Here is a 22,267-nt window from a genome sequence, read left to right on the forward strand (position 1 = left end):
CCACCTCCTGGGTTCAAGCGATTCTCCTGCCTCAGCTTCCCAAGTAGCTGGGACTACAGGCACCCACCACCATGTCCGGCTAATTTTTGTGTTTTCAGTAGAAATGGGGTTTCACCATGTTGGCCAGGATGGTCTTGATCTCTTGACCTTGTGATCCATCCACCTCAGCCTCCCAAAGTGCTGGTATTATAGACATGCCCACTGCACATGGCCCTGGATTGTTTTTAGCCAGTGCCTAGCATTGCAGATGAGAGAGTAGTGGGGGAACCAGTTTAAGCCTAAATTGGGTTTATTTCTGGGATTTGAAACTTTCTGGGCAAGGAAATATTGGTAGGCTAGAACCACATGGGGACTATTTGCATGTGGAAATGAGGCGCGTACTGGAGAAGAACTTCTCCTATGAGACAGTCAGGACAAGCAATGCTCAAATTCATGGTCTCAGTCATCAAAGTGGAAGGATTACTTTGAGAACAGAATGGTGCCCCTGTCTCATTATCTTCTGGATATCTGAAACTTTTCAGAGAGTGGTAGCTATAAGTGAAAAATAAAGTAGAACAGAAGGAACTGTTTCTATGCAAAAATCTCAGGTAGTTGGAGCACAATGTTTGGCCCAGTGAGGACTGAGTCACACTTGAGGAAAGGCACGGAGGGTAAAGGGTGCTAGCAGGCTCAGCAGCAGTGGCAGGTAGTAGTAGTAGGAAAACTAGCTCAACAAGGTCAACTAAAATGCAGTCATGCACTGTATAACAATGTTTCAGTCAACAACAGACTGCATATATAATAGTGGTCCCATAAGGTTATAATACAGTCTTCTTACCATCTTTTCAATGTTTAGATATGTTTAGATGCACAAATACTTACCACTGTGCTACAATCACCTACAACATTCAGTACAGTAACATGCTGCACAGGTTTGTAGCCTAGGAGCAATAGGTTATACCATGGAGCCCAGGTGTGTAGTAGGGTTTGCTATGTAGGTTTGTGTAAGTACACTCTATCATGACTACAAAATGATGATCATCTAAAGACTAATTTCCCAGAATGTATTCCCATATCACAATGGGAATACATTCTGGGAAATTAGTCGTTAGATGGTCAGTCATTAAGTGATATGTACTCTAGTCTCCAGGCAAGATTTCAGTAGCTGGTGCAGGCAAAGGGACTTATTCATGAGTATTCCCACAAATGTGGGAGGGTGATTTCAAGATGCAAATAGTCCTGCCAGAGTGGGCAGGTGCCAGAAAACCACAACTAAATAACATTTAGTTATTGATGTTGGGCTGGCATGGGCCAGGGCAAAGCATTTGTAAGAGTAAACAGTTCCAACATGCCGTAAGTGCCGTGATAGAAAGAATCACAAAACACCAAGAGAACATACCAGAGACAGACTCAAATCAGACTGTGAAGGCTAAGAAAAGCTTCTAAGCATAAGTGATCCTACAAGTTGGCCTGAAAAGACATCTAGGAACTAGTTAAGTGAAAAGAGTCAAGAAAGGCACTCAGGGTACTTCTATGGTCTGCAGAACCTTGGGGCAGATGATGGAGAGGCAAGATGTATGATCCAAACAGGGATAGAAGTGGCTCATTAAGGGTAGAGCACAGGTTGCCTGTAGGAGTGAAGTGATGAGAGGTGATAGGATTGACCATGTAGGCAGACGACAAACAGGGAAAGACCCTCTGTGTCACACTAAGGAGTCTGAGCTAAACATTGAAGGCTGAGGTGAGGATGAGGATTTTACTGGAGGGAGGACATGATTAATGTTACTTTTCAGAGAACTAATTCTAGCAGTGGTACATAGACAAACGTGGACTAGGAAATGGGATATTCTTTTTTTTTTTTTTTGAGATGGAGTTTTGCTCTTGTTACCCAGGCTGGAGTGCAATGGCGCGATCTCGGCTCACCGCAACCTCCGCCTCCTGGGTTCAGGCAATTCTCCTGCCTCAGCCTCCTGAGTAGCTGGGATTACAGGCACGCGCCACCATGCCCAGCTAATTTTTTGTAGTTTTAGTAGAGACGGGGTTTCACCGTGTTGACCAGGATGGTCTCGATCTCTTGACCTCGTGATCCACCCGCCTCGGCCTCCCAAAGTGCTGGGATTACAGGCGTGAGCCACCGCGCCCGGCCTGGGATATTCTTTAGAAAGTTCTTATAGCAAGTGTAGCAAAATTTATGAGAGCCTGAACTAAGTAACTGCAATATTGCAGTTTCCCCAGAGAAGATCAGACTGTAAGATCATAATACATAATACATTTTTTTTCTCAAGTTTAAGAGGACATTGTGACATTCTGGGAAAATAAAGAATTTCTTTGGAGCTAGACAGTCTTGGTTCAAATCCCATGGCCACTATTTGCTGACCATGTTGCTCTCAGAAAGATATTATGTGGCCTGAGTCTATCTTTTTTTCATTTATAAAATGGGATAATGCTACTAATTTCAATATGCTGTGATAATCGAATGTAATATGAGATATATAAAGAGGCACTCACAAGTAGATTAAGACATATGACTTTCTTTTCTAGCTCTTCTCGTGGGGCACATATGAAGACTTGGCATGCTGTGATTGCTTAAATTCAAGTGCTAATTATTATTTTTATATTAAATCTCCTTCTCCTCTCTTTATATTTAAATATTACTTTGGAGACATGATTTTCACCAGAAGCTGAGGAAAGAGATTGAAGCAATAAATGGTTGTTGTATCCCCTTGTGATATTTATGCCTACATGAATATAAATTTGAATTTAAATCAAAGAAATATGTCTTTCTAAATGTGCTTTTTAGCAACCCTTTTCTAAAGTCTCATCACTGTAATTTTAAAAGAGATGACAATCTGAAAAAACATTTTATTTAAAACAAAAGGATACATCTGAAAATTCTTGCAGATAGACCACATTGATTGATTTTTTTTTGATATTTTTAACCAGGTATAACAATTGAACACACATTATATCAGCAGTCTCGTTTTGTATTCATGGCTTGATGGGAAATGGAGAGATTCTGCTGATCATGGAGCAGGTAGTATTTTCAGCTGTAAGGAGTCCAAAGCTGAATCCTTATGAAAAATATTCTCCAAGTTGTTCCTGATGGGGGAACATAGAAGAATTTTTTTTTAAATGTGCTTTGAACAATGGAAACATGCATCAGAATCACACTACTGGGGCCCCATCCCAGAGTTTCTGATTCAATAGGTCTGGGATGGGCCAGGGAATTTGCATTTCTAGCAAGTCCCCAGTTAATGCTTATGTTAGTTGGCTTGGGCTGCCATAGCAAAATACCATTGATTGGGTGGCTTAAACAACAGAAAGTTATTTTCCTACGGTTTTTGAAAATGGGAAGTCCAAGATCCAGCACCTTGATCTTTGCTGGTATGGGCTTTCTCCCTGGCTTCCAGACAGCCACTCTGTCCTCATATGAGAGAGAGAGAAAGAGACAGAGTGCATGGGAGCACAAGCTGTCTGTTGTCTGTTTTGTTAAGGGCACTAATCCCATCAGGAGCTGCTCTCATGACCTCATCTGACTCTAATTACTTCCCAAGGCCCCACCATATGAACTTCGAGGGAACATAAACATCTAGTCCTGAATGAAGCTGATACCACTTGTCTATGAACTAGAGGAAGAGTCATAGAACATAGTAGGTCAATGATTGCATTTTATCTTACAGACTTGTTAGAAGGCACTAAACATTCTTATGACTCACAGAATATGATTAGAAAATCGGGCTTCCCCAAGACTTCCAATCTGCTTGTTCTTAGACATGGCTATGGTGACACTTGCCCTCTGTCCTGTGCCTTAAGGGGCCCCATCTGGCTCTTCTCTAACCTCACTGCTCCCTATGCACAAGGAGTCTGTGAAGCCAAGTGATATGCCACACAGGAGGGTTCCCCTTCCAGGCCCATTTCTCTGGGTGCCTGAGACACTGGAATTCCTTGCCCAAAAGGCTCTGAGCCCTCTTCCTAAGTTGTTTCCCTGGATGGGGTCATGGGAGTAGGAAGAGAAAGGGGGCAAGTCATGAACAAGGAGGGGTATGAAATTCTGAAGATTCCTGAGAATTCCACATTTGAGCATGATCTTTCACATCAACCTGGAGGTACACTTGCCAAGATAGAGAATAAAACATTTTAAGGCTGAGCACAGTGGCTCATGCCTGTAATCCCAGCACTTTGGGAGGCTGACATGGGCAGATGGCTTGAGCCAGGAATTGGAGACCAGCCTAGGCAACAAGGCAAATCCCTTCTCTACAAAAAATACAAAACCTAGCTGGTCATGGTGGCACACAATGTGGTCCCAGCTATTCAGGAGGCTGAGGTGGGAGGATTGCTTGAGCTCAGGAGGTCGAGGTTGCAGTGAGCTGAGACGGAGCTGCTGCACTCCAGCCTGTGCAACAGAGTGAGACCCTGCCTTAAAAAAAACAGGGCCGGGCACAGTGGCTCACGCCTGTAATCCCAGCACTTTGGGAGGCCGAGGCGGGTGGATCACAAGGTCAAGAGATCGAGACCATCCTGGTCAACATGGTGAAACCCTGTCTCTACTAAAAATACAAAAAATCAGCTGGGCATGGTGGCACATGCCTGTAATCTCAGCTACTCAGGAGGCTGAGGCAGGAGAATTGCCTGAACCCAGGAGGCGGAGGTTGCGGTGAGCCGAGACCACGCCATTGCACTCCAGCCTGGGTAACGAGAGCGAAACTCCGTCTCAAAAAAAAAAAAAAAAGAAAAGAAAAAAAAAAAAACAAAACACAACAATAAAAAAAATTTTAAACCCTCCATTTTTTCATCCTGATTCATAACTTTTAAGTATTTATACAAATGGTGTGTGGGTCTCCTTTTATACTCTTGCTCCACAAATGTTGTGACAGAACTGCCTCAAGTCATAGTAAGATAATTAGGAAAAATTACCTGGATATCTTAAGTTATAAAACATGAATATATTTTTATATGCTGCATACCAATTCCACCCAAATTGTGGTCCCCATACTGACAGCATGGCAATCACTCAGGCCCTACCCCAGACCTACTGAATCAGAGTATAGGGGTGTTGGGCCAAGCTGTTGTACTTCAGCAAGCCCTCCAGGTGATTCTGATGCTGCTACAGTTTGAGAATCATTGCCCTAGCCCACTGCCTTCTTAAAGGTTAATGTGCAGTTAAAAAATCCCCTGGGAATATGGCTAAAATGAAGTTTCTGATTGTGGGTTAGGGGCTGAGATTTTACAATTCTAATGAGCTTCCAGGTGATGAAATTGTAGGATTCAAAGCCAATAAGTCATTGTCCTTAGTTTTTCAAATGGAAATATCACTGTGTCAGCTGAAGAATTATGAGTTCATAAACTGGGAAAGGAGAGCTTTATTTCTCATAAAGGATTGCAGGGTACAGGGTGGACATTCTGATAGGCTGAGAAGCACAGTGTCTAGCCAGAAGCTGGAAACAGGCACTTCAAAGGAGGGGCAAAGGGAACAGGAATTTATGCTGAGTAGGGTGGCTAAATATATGTATTTAATAAGCTGCAGGAGGAGTCATGAATATCTTGGGTCCCATGTACAAATAATAGCAGGATTAGCTTCACCTGGGTGTGGAGTTTTCAGCCCTCACAGTCAAAAGGCAAAGCAGAGGATATGCAAATAAGAGACAACCAATCTTTGAGATTACCATCTACCAATGGTAGTCTCTTATTAGAAAGAAATGCTGGTCAGTTATGCTGTTGAAACCATAAAACAGAGGGGCCATGTCAGACAGTTGATTGATATCAGTGGTGGAGTCTTTCAAAAGGGCTGGTTTTTGTTTAGCCCTTAGCCCTTCCTTAGGGAAGAAGGTCCCATGGTAGTTAGTGAGGGAGGGGGTATACCAAGGCACATCTAACCTCCCATCCTGTCATTGCTGAGAACTCAGTTTTCAAGGTTTCTCTGGAGTCCCCCTTGGCTAAGAGGGGGTTCATTTTGTTAGGTGGGGGGGCTTACAATTTTATTTTTATTTATCGATTGACATATTAACATTATATGCATTTAAGAGGTACAACTTGATGTTTTAACATACACAGTCAAGCTAAATTAACATATCCACTTTCTCTATATAGTTACAATTTTGTATGTGTGTATGTGTGTGTGTGTGCGTGTATGCATATGTATAGAAACTGCCTTTGCAAAATTATGACAGTAAGAGAAATTTGACTTAGTTGTTTCCATCCTGCTTCTGACTTCCGAGCTGTCCTTGGTCATTCCTGGGAACAGGCCAAGCTAGCTTTGGGAGGAATTTAGCTTATAGGTTAATGTAAAAGCAAGGATGATAATAGTCACTCTCTAAAACTAAACGCCTCCTTGCCCAGGGACCAAAAACTACCTTCGTTAGATGAATGAAGGACCAGAAGAATAGGATTATGAGAGGGGCCTAAACTCTGCTAAGATATAGGCATAGTTTCTATAATTCCTTACTGTTCAGGGGTCATGTGGCCAGATGTCACAAGATTTGTGACCTTCCCAATTGCTCCTATAGATAACATCCCTATTATAAAACCTCAGATTGTTTTTTTGAGATATTTCTCAGACACCATGTGGACTCCTGACTCAACCGGTCCTGTGGCCCCAACCAGAGATGGACCAGGAGCATGAGGATTATTCTCCATGCCCTTACAATTTCATCTCCAACGAATCAGCAGCACCCATTCCCTAGCCCTCTTCCTACCAAACTGCCCACAAAAACCCGAGTCAGATGGCCTTGGGGAGACTGATTTGAGTAATAGCTTCAGTTCTCCTGTCAATTAATCTCTTTCTCCTCTGCAATGCTATGGTCTCGGCGGATTGATTTTGTCTGTGCAGTGGGCAGGAAGAACCCATTGGACAATTGCAGTATAGTCAGTCATTGTCCTTGTTTTAAGTAGCCATGCTTGACCATCCAGCCTGCAGTTATAATTAGGGTAAGAAAGGATAATAAGCCCATGTCGAGTTTCCTACTATATTAGGGAGAGTAACCCCAAATCCTATACAAGCAGTAGGAGCCCAGGCCTTGTCTCCTGCAGTGTTAAGAGAAGATGGTGTGACTGTAGGAGTAAAGGGGTAGTTTCCCCTTGGCCGTCTGAAAGTTTGCTGAAAAATCACTGACAAGATGCAGATTAATAGGCAAAAAGGCATACAAATTTATTTAATGTGTATACATAAGATCCTTTAGGAAGAATACAACCTCCCAGTGAGGGACAGAAGCTTATATACCATCCTGGCAAAACAGGCTATAGAAGGGGAGAAAGAGGAATTCTGCTGAGGGGATTACTAGGGAAAATGAGTGGATCTGGGAACAGAGATTAACTTGTAATAGTTCTCTTTGACAGGGAAAGGATCTATTCAGGTGTGGTTACATTCTTGGTCTTACAGGGAAGGGAAGAAAAAACAATTGTTCTCCTTGGTGGGTTTGGACATTAGGCCTATAAAAGAACTTCAAATTCTTAGGAAGAGGAGATAGTGGTGGTTGTGGGGAATTCAGAGAGACCTTGGGGATTCTTCTTCAGTGTAGCATGTCACTGCACCTTATGTTGTGGAGTATTGGTTTCTGAGCTCCAACATGACCCTAGAAAAGAAAAACCATGTAATGGTACATCTAGGATAATAAACTATTGCAGCCTCACAGAGATTCCCAAACTGAAGGACCCATCTGAAGAACAAATGTTGTCCCATAATGCCCAAGAGGCAGATAGGGAGCTCTCCCTTCCCCATGCCTAGGCGCTGAGGGTAGATTGAGATTAAATTGAACACTGTCTGTGGCAGGGTAAGTAGGGGTTTAAGATTCTGAAATTACTTGTAGTAGAGCTGTAGAAAAATAAAATATTAACTATTTCTTGTATGCAGGATCTTTTTTGGATTGGGATTAGTTCCCACTGCATATATTTATTAGTCTGCTAGGGCTGCTGTAGCAAAATCCCACAGTCTGGGTGGCTCAAACAACAGAAATGTATTTTTCACAGTTCCGGAGGCTAGAAGTCCAAGATCAGGATGTCAGCAGGTTTGGATTCTCCTGAGGTTTCTCCTTGGTTTGCAGATGCCTGCCTTCTCACTGTGTTCTCTCGTGGTCTTTTTTCTGCATGTTCAAATTGCTGGTGTCTTTTCCTCTGCTTATAAAAAACACCAGTCAGATTGGATTAGGTTACCACACTTAGGACCTCACTTAACCTTAATTACCTCTTTAAAGGCCCTATCTCTGAAAATAATCACATCCTAAGGTACTAGGGGTTAAAACTTCAACACAGGAATTTGGGAGAGACACAGTTCAATCCATGACAATATGCCATTTTTTCTCCTGGCTAGGCCACTGAGCTGGGCTAGAGGCTGACTCTGCAGTCCTGGAATAATCTTAGCTGTTTAGTGGAATCTATCTCTGGATCTCTAAACTTCTTGATCACTTTCTCAGACCATTCTTATGATTTGTTTGTATATTTTGTTTCTGAACCAGATGCTCTGCTTATTCATAGTGGGAGTTTGCCTTCCCTTCCCGTTTCCACATCCTGAGATGTCACATCTCCCTTCCCCTCAGCAGTGCCTCTCCACTTCCTATGGACCCTTCCTCTAGGCCTGTCCTACCTGCAGTGCAGTGTCTTCTGAACACAGGCAAGTTGTCTGCAGATTTGCCCAACATCTTAGTTTTCACTTCAAAGCTTTTCTATCCTGTATATTTACAGAGTTTACCTCTCACTTCAGCTAATTTCTCTAAATTGGTAGTAGCTGCCTCTCTGTTAAAAATAAATTTTCTAGGACCAATCATTCCAGTTTTTGTGGACTGTTGCTCTAGTTACCTCGATTAAGACACAAGGCAGCTAGAGTCAGAAGGGAAGGGTTCTCTTTAAATGACTCTTTACCTCTCTTTACACCTGACCAGATACCCTCACCATTTACAAGAGGCTGAAGAGTGGTTTGCTTTGCTACTATTAAAAAGTAAACCCTTTAAGAACCTTTTGCTTTGAAGATAAAAAGGCTAAATGAAGTCCCCTGATAACAGAGTCTGCAAAGTGACAGGTCAAACAATGACTGAGTTTAGAGGAGTGCTCTGTTATAGGGACATTCTTATCTTAGGTCATCATACTTAGGATCTTAAAGAAGTCTAGGGCCACAGGAACAAAGCACGGGGAAAATATTGATTGCTCCAACTACAGAGCTCTGGAATGCCAATTTTATAGTACCTGGGAAACCAAGGCCTTAAACTATTTCCAGACAGTGAGTTTCAGGTGTGATCATTGCAGTATCAGCATCTGAAAATGATTAGGTGTTATCTGTTGCACACCCGCAGTATTTGTATCGGTCTCTTTTATCATCATCGCTGTTTGCAAAGGAAACAGACTCAGGAGAGTGAAGTGACTTGCCTGAAGTCACACAGCTAGTATGTACTGCTGGAACTCAGGTGCTGTCCACTGCACTGCGTTGCAGAGCAGCAGCAGGTCCTGAGCTGCTCCACCGCACTCATCATTGGCTCCAGCCATGAGATGTAAAGGCTCAGTTCTTACATCCACTTTATTATTTGAAAGCAAGGTTTCTCATAAACCTAAACTTCTCACAGGGATTACACACACCCCTTGGCAGACAGACAACTTAAATCTCAGCTATATGGAATATGATAAATTACCTGTTCTGGGACACTGGTATTTTCCCTGCTCTCTGAATTGATTGAGGTATCTGATTTGAGAAGTTATGAAATCCTGCCTCTTACTGAAGCCTAGTTAAATGCAGTGCCTCACTTACATTGAAAGAAAAGGTGAAAATAAGCAAGAATCATGAGATAGGATAATTTGAGAAAGGAAAGATTTGTAAGTCCTCCAAGTTTTTAGCATCGCCTGGCACTGTGGACTTAATGGTGTCCTCCCCTAAATTTGTATCTTGAAGCCCTAACCCCCAGTGTGTTGGTATTTAGAAACGAGGCCTTTGGGAGGTAATTAGGGTTAGATGAAGTCATGAGAGTGGGGCTGTCATGATGAGATTAGTCACTTTGTAAGAAGAGAAACAGAGAAATATAGCTTTCTGTCTGCCCTGCGTGGACAGAGTGAGAAGGTGGCCATCTGCAAGTGAGGAAGGGAGCTCTCACCAGGAGCTGAATCGACAAGCACCTTCATCTTAGACTTCCTAGCCTCCACACTGTGAGAAATGAATGTCTGTGATTTAAGTCACCCTAGTCTGTGACATTTTGTAATAATAGCAGCTCAAGCAGATGAATACACCTGGTCTTCAACCCAAGGAATCCTCTGGGAAGGAGACACTCTAGGACTAGTATTTCTGACTTACTTAGAAGCACAATGAAAGAGGAGTAGGCTTTTAACAGCCCAAATGTTTAGTATATTTCTTAAAATCATAAAGTACACCTGTTATAATGATAACTTAGCTGTGTGCTCTTGTAATCCATCGACCTCAATCCTCATTATTCAATTCAGACAGGGTTGAGTAACCTCTCTGAATAGACTACCAGGTCTCCACTCATTGGTTGACTAAGGGGAGGAGGTTTCAGCTGGGTCTGTAGGAAATCTGGGGACATTCTTCTAATTTTAACTAAAATCTAAAATTCTGTTTATTGTCTCCATTTAAATATTTACTGCACAGATATGTCAGAATAACATAAAATATAATCAATTGCGTAGTTTCAACCTTATTGAAATTCTTTAAATGCCCGTGCCTTCAAAAGAATTTTCTAATTTGTCTATTCAGTTACTTATTCTTTACAGTTTGGCCTCTGGAGTTAATGGGGCTTGGGTTAAGATTCCAATTCTATTACTTATGAAACGTGCAACTTTAGGCAAGTGACTTGGCCTTTCTGAGTGTCCATTTCTTCATCTCTAAAAGCTTTACAATAGCATACCTACTACCTCACAGGGATCTTATAAGTCTAAATTGAAGTCAGTACCTATGAAAAGGCCTAGTACAACACCAGCCACAAAGCCTAAATCAATGTTGATTTCCTTTTTATTTCTTATTTTTTCACTTTTAGTATTTTTTGCATTATTTATATATTACTGGTATGACTGTCAAAATTCCTCTATAAATGTCAAAACTGATTGACTCTTATTTAACCAAATATTATCTGCTATAGTGCACCTAGCAGTGCATGCCATTATTCTGGTGTATTTTAAATAGCACATGAACTGGTGCTAATTCATTCATATTGGAAAAATCTCAATTAAACTGAACATTCAATAACCAGAGAGAAGGCAAAGAAAAAAGGGAAAAGCAGTGCTATTCATGGGATGGCTGGATCATACAGTACTTCTATGTTTAATTTTTGAGAAACCTTCATATTATTTTCCAAAATAGCTGTACTAATGAGCAATATGAACTGTGTATAAGGTTTCTCTTTTCTCCACATACTCTGTGTTATCTTTCATCTTTGATTATAGCTGCCTAGGTTACAGCTGCTTTTCACATGACCTAGGTCCCATAATCACACTCCTTTACGCTTCAAAATAATTTAAGATTCCAACAGCTTAGATTTTCAATTGCTTATTTTCACATTTGTGATGTGTATTCAGTTTCTGAACCCGTAAGTTGGGTCAAAATCATATTCCTTGCCCCATAAATTATTAGCAGTTTTCTTTTTCGGTGCATCAATCCTCAGTGAATAACTTATTAAGAGACATGAATTTATGATACTTAAATGCCTTTCTATTTGAGAGAAAATAATTTTTGTTTGTGTATGTGTTCACACTAATGAAAGGACTGCAGGAAATGTTGAGATAAACCTTTTGACCTTTTCATCTGAGGTGGGGATTGAGGTGCTTATCACCATTCAGTTTTAAGATATGACTCTTCTTTGCCTCTTGGCCACCATCTCAATTCATTACCAAAATTTATAAGAAATGGTTTTGAGAAAAAGAACTTCATCTGGGCTTACAAATATACCAACTGAAACAAAAAACTTTCTGTACATAGAACAAAATGTATTGACTCCTCAGTAAGAATATTATTCGGCAAGGGTGTCAAAGAATTTTAACATTTGTATAGCTGTTGTTTTCTCTAAGTCAGCAAAGGATGCTAACACACTGATAGCTAAGGGCAAGGCTGTGTAGATCAAAGGACAGCTTTCAAGGGCGTTGTAGACATCAGAAATAGCCACAGCCCCACTGTCTGCTTAATTAGATTGCCCTTGGGCATTCAGTTTAGCATATTGAATCTCTGTTATGAGCAAAGGCTGTACTTGATGTGTGTCCACATTAGCTGGACAGGTCGATTGGGGTCAAGAAAAATCTTTTGGATTTACAACTACCTTGATTGTCATCTAGTTCCATACTCTTGATGTGCTGGTGAGGAAACTAAGGTCCTCTGAGGTTTAGTGACCTTCCCCAAAGTCACACTGATCCATGGTCAGCAAAGCTGGGGTTATGACATAAGCCTCCTGCATTTCAGTTCAACTTTATTTCCACCCCATCGCCTGTCTCCCCAGATGTCTGCTTTTTATTTACTTTGCACAGTTAACAGATGGTTACTCCCCACCTCTCATTTAACTTAATGGCCATAGCATCTTGGACTTTAGCCAGGTCATATTCTTTGCAGGAATGAATTTGCCTCTCTTCAGTCTTTCCGCCAAGTGGTGAGGCATTTTGATGCTCAGCTACCAAAAAAAGGTTCATGAGAGCATGATGGCTATACTTCACAGTTCGTTAAGTGTCTCCTTCCCTCTAGGGCAGGGCACAGGCCTGAGGTGTTGAACATGGCTGATTTTTCCAGATACTAAGATGGAATATGAAAATGGAGTGGGCATGACCGAAGCCAGAAAGGTAGCAAGCAGAAAGCTTAGAGTAAAAAGGAGCTCTGGAAACAAAAGCCATTCAAATAAAGCAACAAATACCGCAAGGGCTGGGCAGGCTCAGAGTGAGGGGCTGGGCCCACTTTCTTCCTTCTTGTTTTCTGCCTCCTGCCTTTCTTAGCACCAGAGGGCCTGGCTGGAGCTCTGGTAAGGGGTGGACTCCTCTCATTTGCCCAAGTGAGGAGCTGACTGCTTATTTCAGGTCTGTATGATGAATGGGCAGAGGGCTGTTATCATTCAGCAGAGTCAGGCCCCTGCTAGAGGAATTATGTTTTTAGGAGACTTCTGGGACCCTTTGAGAAAAATAACTTCCTAATGTTTTTAAAAAACAAAATAAGACAAAGAAAATTTCAAAAACAACTTCTACAGTTGTTTTTAGTATTTTCAGTGCCCAGGAAGACCTACCCCAGAAAAAGTGTCAACTCTACGGAATTTCATAATGAAATTGCTATTTGACCTACAGTGACTACAACTTAGGATCAGCCTCTGAATGAACCCCAATGTTCCAATGCTGCTGTGTTTTAGAAGTGTTATATTTTGGTTTGAACAAAAACCAAAATCTCTCAATCTACCCATATTTTTCAAATTAAGCAAGAAAATAATTCAAAAATTGAAGAAATACAGGCTGGGCATGGTGGCTCATGGCTGTAACCCCAGCATTTTAGGAAGCCAAGGTAGGTGGATCACTAGAGGCCAGGAGTTCTAGGCCAGCCTGGCCAACATAATGAAACCCCATCTCTACTAAAAATACAAAATATTAGCTGGGCACTGGGGGGCATGCCTGTAGTCCCAGCTACTCAGGAGGCTGAGGTAGGAGAATTGCTTGAACCCAGGAGGCAGAAGTTGCAGTAAGCCGAGATCACGCCACTGCACTCCAGCCTGAGAACAGAGAGAGACCCTGTCTCAAAAAAAAAAAAAAAAAATTGAAGGGCTACAATAGTCATGAACTACCCTATTGCTTTTGCTTTTGAAGGTCTTCTTCAAAGCCCATGCTTAAGAAATTCTTAGGCCGATCCAAGATGGCTGATCACTAGCAGGTCGGGATTGTAGCTCCCAGTGAAAGCGCAGAGAATGAGAGGATGCCACACTTACAGACGAAATTTTGTTGCTCACGCACCAGGAGATTCCTAGCGGAGGAGCCCCACGGGTCTCCAGTGCGACTCTTGTGGCCAGCGAGGTGGTTTTGCCACTGCCTTGGTGTGGCGCTTCTTGGTGCAGAGTCAGAAAAGCACCATCAATCTTAACGCTGCTGTTTTGGCCGGCAGTGGGTTGCTCAGATTTTAGCGCTGGGAATCAACGAGTTGGACGTCCACTCAGAAACCCAATTATAAAGACAGTAATTATAAAGACCACAGATGGATAAATCTATAATAAAGGGAAGAAACCAGCCTAAAAAGGCTGAGAATATCCAAAATCAGAATGCCACTCCCTCTACAGGGGATCACAGTTCTTCACCAGCAACGTAACAAGGCCTGATGGAGAACAAGTGTGTTCCATTAACAGAAGCAGGCTTCAAAAGGTGGATGATAAGAAACTTCAATGAATTAAAAGAACTTGTTCTAAGTCAATGCAAAGAAACTAAGAACTTTGAAAAAAGGTTTGATGAAATGTTAACAAGAATACACAATTTAGAGATGAATATAAGTGAATTAATGGAGCTGAAAAACACAACACAAAAACTTCATGAAGTATGCACAAGTTTTAACAGTCGAATTGATCAAGCAGAAGAAAAGATATCAGAGGTCGAAGACCAACTTAGTGAAATAAAACGAGAAGACAAGATTAGGGAAAAAAGGATAAAAAGGAACGAGCAAAGTCTCCAAGAAATATGGGACTATGTGAAAAGACCTAATCTACGTTTGATAGGTGTACCTGAATGTAACGAAGAGAATCAATCCAAACTGGAAAATATGCTTCAGGATATTATTCAGGAAAACTTTCCCAACCTAGCAAGGCAGGACAATATTTAACTCCAGGTAATACAGAGAACACCACAAAGATATTCCTCAAGAAGACCAACCTCAAGGCACATAATCGCCAGATTCACCAGGGTTGAAATGAAAGAGAAAATTCTGAGGGCAGCCAGAGAGAAAGGTCAGGTTACCAGTAAAGGGAAGCCCATCAGACTCACAGCAGATCTCTCAGCAGAAACCCTACAAGCCAGAAGAGAGTGGGGGCCGATATTCAACTTCCTTAAAGAAAAGAACTTCCAACCCAGAATTTTACATCCAGCCAAACTAAGCTTCATAAGCGAAGGAAAAATAAAATCTTTTGTGAACAAGCAAGCACTCAGAGATTTCATCACCACCAGGCCTGCTTTACAAGAGCTTCTGAAAGAACCACTACACACAGAAAGGAACAACCGGTATCAGCCTTTCCAAAAAATACCAAAAAGTAAAGGGCATCAACATAATCAAGAATTTACATCAACTAATGGGCAAAACAGCCAGCTAACATTAAATGGCAGTATTAAACTCACATATATATATATTTTTTTTTGAGGCGGAGTTTCGCTCTTGTTACCCAGGCTGGAGTGCAATGGCGCGATCTCGGCTCACCGCAACCTCCGCCTCCTGGGTTCAGGCAATTCTCCTGCCTCAGCCTCCTGAGTAGCTGGGATTACAGGCACGTGCCACCATGCCCAGCTAATTTTTTGTAGTTTTAGTAGAGACGGGGTTTCACCATGTTGACCAGGATGGTCTCGATCTCTTGACCTCGTGATCCACCCGCCTCGGCCTCCTAAAGTGCTGGGATTATAGGCATGAGCCACCGCGCCCGGCCTAAACTCACATATATTATTATTAATTCTAAATTTAAATCGACTAAATCCCCCAATCCAAAGACACAGACAGGCAAAAAAAGCCAAAACCCACCGGTATGCTGCATCCAGACCCATCTCACATGCAAGGATACACAAAGACCCAAAACAATGGGATGGAGAAAGATTTACCAACCAAATGGAGAGCAAAAATAAATAAATAAATAAAAAGCAGGAGTTGCAATTTTTGCTGATAAAATAGACTTCAAAGCAACAAAGATCATAAGAAGCAAAGAAGGATACTGCATAATGATAAAAGGATCAATGCAACAAGAAGAGCTAAAGATCCTAAATCTATATGCACCCAATACAGGAATACCCAGATATATAAGACTTATAAAGAGACTTAGACTCCCACACAATAATAGTGGGAGACTTCAACATCAATATTAGACAGATCAATGAGACAGAAAATTAACAACGATATTCAGGATTTGAACTCAGACCCGGAACAAGTAGACTTAACATTTATAGAACTCTCCACTTTAAATACACAAAATATACACTCTTATCAGTACCACATCACACCTATTGGTTGGCTGCTTGTTTGTTATTTTCTTCCTTCATTTTTTTTCATGTCTCTATTATTAAGCACAATTATAGGCAAACCCATTTTTAGACTGCATTCTAGCCTGGGCAATAAAGCAACACCCCCATTCTCTCTCCCTCTTCCTCTTCCTCTTTCTTCCTCTCCTTCATTTTTTTTTATTCTTTTTTTCTTTCTTTCTCTCTTTCTTCTTTTTTTTTTTTTTTTTTAAAAAAAAAAAAAAATTCTTAGGCCGGATACAGTGGCTCATGTCTGTAATCCCAGCACTTTGAGAGGCTAAGGCGGGTGGATTACCTGATATCGGGAGTTAGAGACCAGCCTGATCAACATGATGAAACCATGGTCATGTTGGCCAGGGCTGTCTCTACTAAAAATACAAAAAAATTAGCTGGGCATGGTGATGGGTGCCTATAATCCCAGTTACTCGGAAGGCTGAGGCAGGAGAATCGCTTGACCCCAGGAGGTGGATGTTGCAGTGAGCTGAGGTTGCACCACTGCACTCCAGCCTGGGTGACACAGTGAGAGTCTGTCTCAAAAAAAAAAAAAAAAAAAGAAATTCTTCTGAAAGTTCAGATAAGCAGGAAAGAAAGTATTTCCAATGTGGTGGTTCAATAATGTTCTTCAAGTATATTTATTGTATTTCAGTTGAAAAATTTACTAATAGAAGAGATTCCAATTGTGAAATTTTTACTGTAGATTCACATCAATAACATCCAAAATAAACAGATGGCAAAAGTACTGCTATGCATGTCAAACTCTTAGAATATAAAGATGTAAATATTTATATGTATTTTTATATTTAAGAATATGAAGAGAAAGACCATAATATTGTCCTCGGTTTGCCTGCTCCCAATTCAATATCAGCAAATAAATATGTATTTTCATCTTCATAAAAGGTTCCAAAATAAAGTCACAAGGAAAAACGATGACCCTGACAAACATTTATTACATGAAAATCAAAAACAATGACAAAACAAAACCAAAAAACCATGAACAGCAAGAGGGCTGTGTTTTGAGTGAATTTAGCAAGGAGAAAGATTCAATACCGAAAACAATTATATTTATAGATGGCACTTGAAACAAGACAATTAAAAGTGACTTCAAAGATTGATATAGGTTGAACAAAACAAGAAAACTTTGCTTTTAACTGTGATTTTTTAATGTGATAAGACATATGTGTATATTGGTCTTGTTTTCTTCTCCTGGCCAGAGCTCCTAAACTTTGTTATTTCCTGAGTGATAGGGATACTAGGTGCATTTTTTTGTTCTACTATTTTACCTTTTACCCAATCCCTGACACAGAGCTCCTAAACCCCTTGGAATTTTCTGAGTGATCAGATCCACTTTTGGTGGGCTCCTGCATGAGGGCTGGTTACCAGAAAGACCAAGCCATAATTAGAAGCTTGGAACTTTCAACTCCAACCCCCCTACTCTGAAGAGTGAAGAGGAGCTGGAGATTTAGTTAATAATTGATTATGTCTACATGATCCTTCAAAATCCCTAAATGACAGAGTTTGAAAAATCCCTAGAGTGGTGAGCACATCCATATGCCAGAAGGTGGCATACTCCTACTCCATAGGAATAGAAGCAGCTGTGCTTGGGATCCATCAGACCTTGCCCCATGTACCTTCATCTGGCTGTGTATCCGTATTTTTTTAAATCATACCCTTTATCATATAATAAGGCAGTAAACAAAAATGTTTCCCTGTGTTCTGTGAGTTGCTCTAGCAAACTATTGAACCCAAGGAGGACTCAGAACTTCCCATTTGTAGCCAAGTTGTACAGGAGTTGTGAGTAACTAGGAAGCCTGCTACTTATGACTGACATCTGTAGTGGAGGTGGAGTTTTGTGGGAGGCCCTTAACCGGTGGGTTCTGCACTAACTCAAGACAGTGTCAGAATGGAATTGAATTGTAGAACACCCTGCTGGTGTTGGATAATAGATCAAGTGGGAAAAACACCATAGATCTGTTGTTAGAAGTGAGATATTGAGAATGGCATGAGTATAAAAGAAAAAACTGTTTTCTCATACACGGTCAGATCCATTACTTATATATGGCTCATAATTGAAGCCATTTATTCTTTCCAGTGGGCTATCTTTCTGATTTATTAATATACTAGTACAAAGGAAATATGAGAGATGTTTGCTTTTCTATTCTTTTATATTCTAGTTGATAAAGAATGCCAAATGTTCTGGAATAAGGGAAACAAGGAAAGTATCCACCAAGTTATAAAAAGTCATTTGTGTCCTTTTGTTTTACCAAGATCAATACATTTGCAATGGTGCTTTTTAAATTCTTTGTTGATTAAACAATCTTAGAAAATTATATATATAACATATACTGCTTTATTTATTTTACCTCAGTTTTTTAAACAAGGTAATTATATAAAATAAAACATCTAATGAAAAATTTTAAACTAGACTTTACTAAAACAAACTCATTTCAAATATTATGTTCTTAAGTTTGGCATATTCTAATCTCAACCCTATATTTTAATACAATATCGTGTCATCTTAAATGAATTGAAGGATCTGGGGCATGGGACATGTAGTTTCTGACCAGATGGCAAAATAACATGATCTCTGCTCCAAGGATGACCTGGAGCCAAGAGGAGTGATGTTGTATCTCAGAACCAACATTGAGAGAACTGCCTGAGGAAGTGGAGGTGATGGAGACGCTTTATGGTTGTGGGGAGGGGATAAATGATGGAGGTTGATGCTGAAGGTAGCCTAGAATGGAAGCAGGCTGGGGAGTGTTCTTGTGCCCCATCTTTCCCTGAGTGAGACATTGCCTTCTCCACAGCCACTGTGAGGAGAACAGTGGCAGGGCCAGCTCTCGACTGGAGACTGCAGAGTATTATCAAGCCCGTGGTCTGGCTGTGAGTAGGAGTGGATGAAAGCAGGTACAGCCTTGAGCTGGAGCCTGGGTGCTGCCTCCTTCCTCCATTCTCCACTTCAAGAACTGGGTTATCACTGAGGCAGCTGTTGGAAAAGAGGAGAGCCTGGGGAGGAAATATAGGTTCCTTGAGGGGCAACATCACTTGAGGGTGTGTATTAGAAGGGAGTGGATAAAGTATATAATAAAGAAAGCTTAGTCTAATCACTTAGAGAAGTATTTCAATAGCAACACTGGATGCAAAGTATTGAAGAGAGGAAACTTCAAAAATTAAATGTGAGCATGAAATAACAATGTTCTTAGTCATGCAAGGCCTCAAATACATACACTGTGAGAACGCTGTTGAAAGAATTACATAGTCTGACAGGAAGGAAAGTGAACTCAATACTTTAGTAGATTTAGGAAACAAAGTAGTAAAATTTACTGTCTATAAAACAGCATCATGTAAACATATATTTATTTACATAGGAAAGAATAAAAATTAACTACAAATTCAGGACTTAAGCTGAAGATATCACACACATGATATTACACACATACATGTATATGGTACCCACAAATACCTTCCAGTATCCAAAGCTTCATGCAGTCTTGTCTATTGAATCAGTGCTGGCCCTGTGTAAGCAGAAGAGTATGGTAGAAGAGACACTGTGTGACTTTTGAGGCTGGGATCTTGGAATGATTACTGTGGTGAAAACAAGTAACCATGTAAAATTTTTGAATATCCTGAGACTGTTATGATGAAACTGTCCAAACTAGCAACATGGACAGGCCACATGGAAGTAAGTCCCCAGCTCTTTCAGTCATCTGAGCAGAGGCCACCAGACCTGTGGCTAAGGGAACTGTCATGGATGCCTGGTTCCATTGAGCCGTCAGATGACTTCAGCCTCAGCCATCATCTGGCTGCAATTGAATTAAAGACCCAAGAGAGAACTGCTTATCTAAATCTGGCCATAATATAGAATCATAAGAGGTAATAAAAAGTTTTTATCCTAAGCTGCTATATTTTGGGGTGCTTTGTTACAAAACAGTAGATAACTGAAACAATGGAGTGATTGCAAGGTTAACCCTGACTTCCCACCCATCTCTGTGTCTGTGCTTTTTGCAATGTGACTTTGCAGTTCCTCTAATCAAGAAGTAGGGTCTATTTTCTCATGCTTTGAATCTAGATGGGCTTTGTGACTTGCTTTGGCCATCAGAATGTGGCAAAAAGTGATGGTATGCCAGTTCTGAGCCAAAGCTTCAAGAGGCCAGAACACCTCTGTACTCTCTCTACTACCATAAAAATAAATCCACGCTAGCATATTGGAAGACTACAGACTATGTCAGGCAGAACTGAGTCAGCTCAGTTGTCCCAGAATAAGCTCCAAACATGTAAAGGAACCCAGTCAAGATATTGGAAGACTTCTGGCTGATCTGTAGCTAATCGTACATGAATGAGAGTGCCTTACCCATCCCAGCTCAGATCAGTAGATATGCTTAGCTAACTTTATAGACTTGTGAGAAAAACTGAATGTTTATTTTTGTATGCCACTGAGATTTTTTTTGTGTTTATTACATACATTGTTGTGGTAGCAGATAAATAACACGAAAGAAAAAAAATCCATTACAAATTTAGAACTAGGCCAGGCACAGTGTCTCATGTCTGTAATCCCAGCACTTTGAGAGGCCAAGGTGGGTGGATTACCTGTGGTCAGGAATTGGAGACCAGCCTGGTCAACATGGTGAAACTCCATCTCTACTAAAAATACAAAAATTAGCTGGGCGTGGTGGTGGTTGCTTGTAATCCCAGCTACTTGGGAGGCTGAGGTGGGCAAATCACTTGAATCCAGGAGGCAGAGGTTGCAGTGAGTTGAGATTGTGCCACTGCACTCCAGCCTGGGCAACGAAGTGAGACTCCATCTTAGAAAAAAAAATTAGAACTAAAGCTATTGATGATACTATATATTTACAAGATAGTAAGAAAGATATCAGAAGGATATGAGAACATGCTAAGATATTTGTTAGGATGCTGATTAGACAAGTCTTTGGCAAGATAAGAGAGAACATGTAAATAAAATATACTATGAAGAGAAGAAATAATTATAAATAGTAGGGATTTTAAAAGAATAAAATTATAAGCAAGTGTCACTTGTATTTAAACATAGAAATCCCAAATGAATAGTCATTAAAGGAATTGAGATGAAAACTATTTTTCTGACCATGTAAAGCCTTTAGTTGTGTAACAGAGTTCACTCAAGCTAGTTTAAACAAAAAGGGATTTTTAAGGGCTATAGATTGCTCAGTTATTGGGAAGCTTGCTGAGACAGCTTCAAAGATGAACTTTCAGGAAAAACTTCCTAGAACTACACGGCAGAGCTGAGTTAGCTGGGAACCAGTTTATACTACAGTCAGAAAATAGCTAAATCGAAGAGCCACCAGTACAGCTGTTAGCTCCAGAATATATAACTTTCTTTTCTTTTCTTTCTTTCTTTCTTATTTTGTTTTTTTGAGACAGAGTCTCACTCTGACACTCAGGCTGGAGTGCTGTGGGGTGATCATGGCTCAATGCAGCCTTGGCCTCCTGAGCTCGAGCAATTCACCTGCCTCAGCTTCTGAAAGCAGTGGGATTACAGGCGTGAGCCCCACACCCAGCCTGGAATGTGTAACTTTCAAACCATCAGAAAAATATATTGATTTATATCAACATATTTTTGATATAAATCAGTGATGGAGTAGAACACCTCCAAAAATATATGATAAATTGAAAACATAAAATAAGATTAAATAAATTTTAAAATAGGATTAAATAAATTCTGATGTAATAGTAATTACAATAAATGTAACTAGGCTGCACCAATTAAAAGAAACTCTCAGATTAGAGAAATATGTTTCTATGAGAGAAATATTTAAAACCAAACTATGCAGAAAGAAAACTAAAAATAAATGAAGGTAGAAAAGGTGAAGATTTATTGGGCAGAGCTAAACAAATATGCAGAGAAAAATTTATGGCTTTGATCTGTAGAATAGAAAATAAATATTCTATTTTAAAAAATAGAAAAAGAACACCAAGTAAGAAAGAATAATGAAGAAAATAAATAATGTATATTAGAGCAAAAATAGAGACCAAATTGAAAACTTCCAAAATAATGGTTTTAAAAATAATTATTAATATTAGACAAATCTTTGACAAGATTAATCAAAGATAAAAGAGAATATGCAAATAAAACATTTAGTGAGGGGGGAAATGATCAAAGGTAAAAGAAATTTTAAAA

The sequence above is a fragment of the Sapajus apella genome, unplaced genomic scaffold (genome assembly GCF_009761245.1).
Source record: "Sapajus apella isolate SASKATOON/1434 unplaced genomic scaffold, GSC_monkey_1.0 scaffold4, whole genome shotgun sequence".
NCBI classification, from domain to species: domain Eukaryota; kingdom Metazoa; phylum Chordata; class Mammalia; order Primates; family Cebidae; genus Sapajus; species Sapajus apella.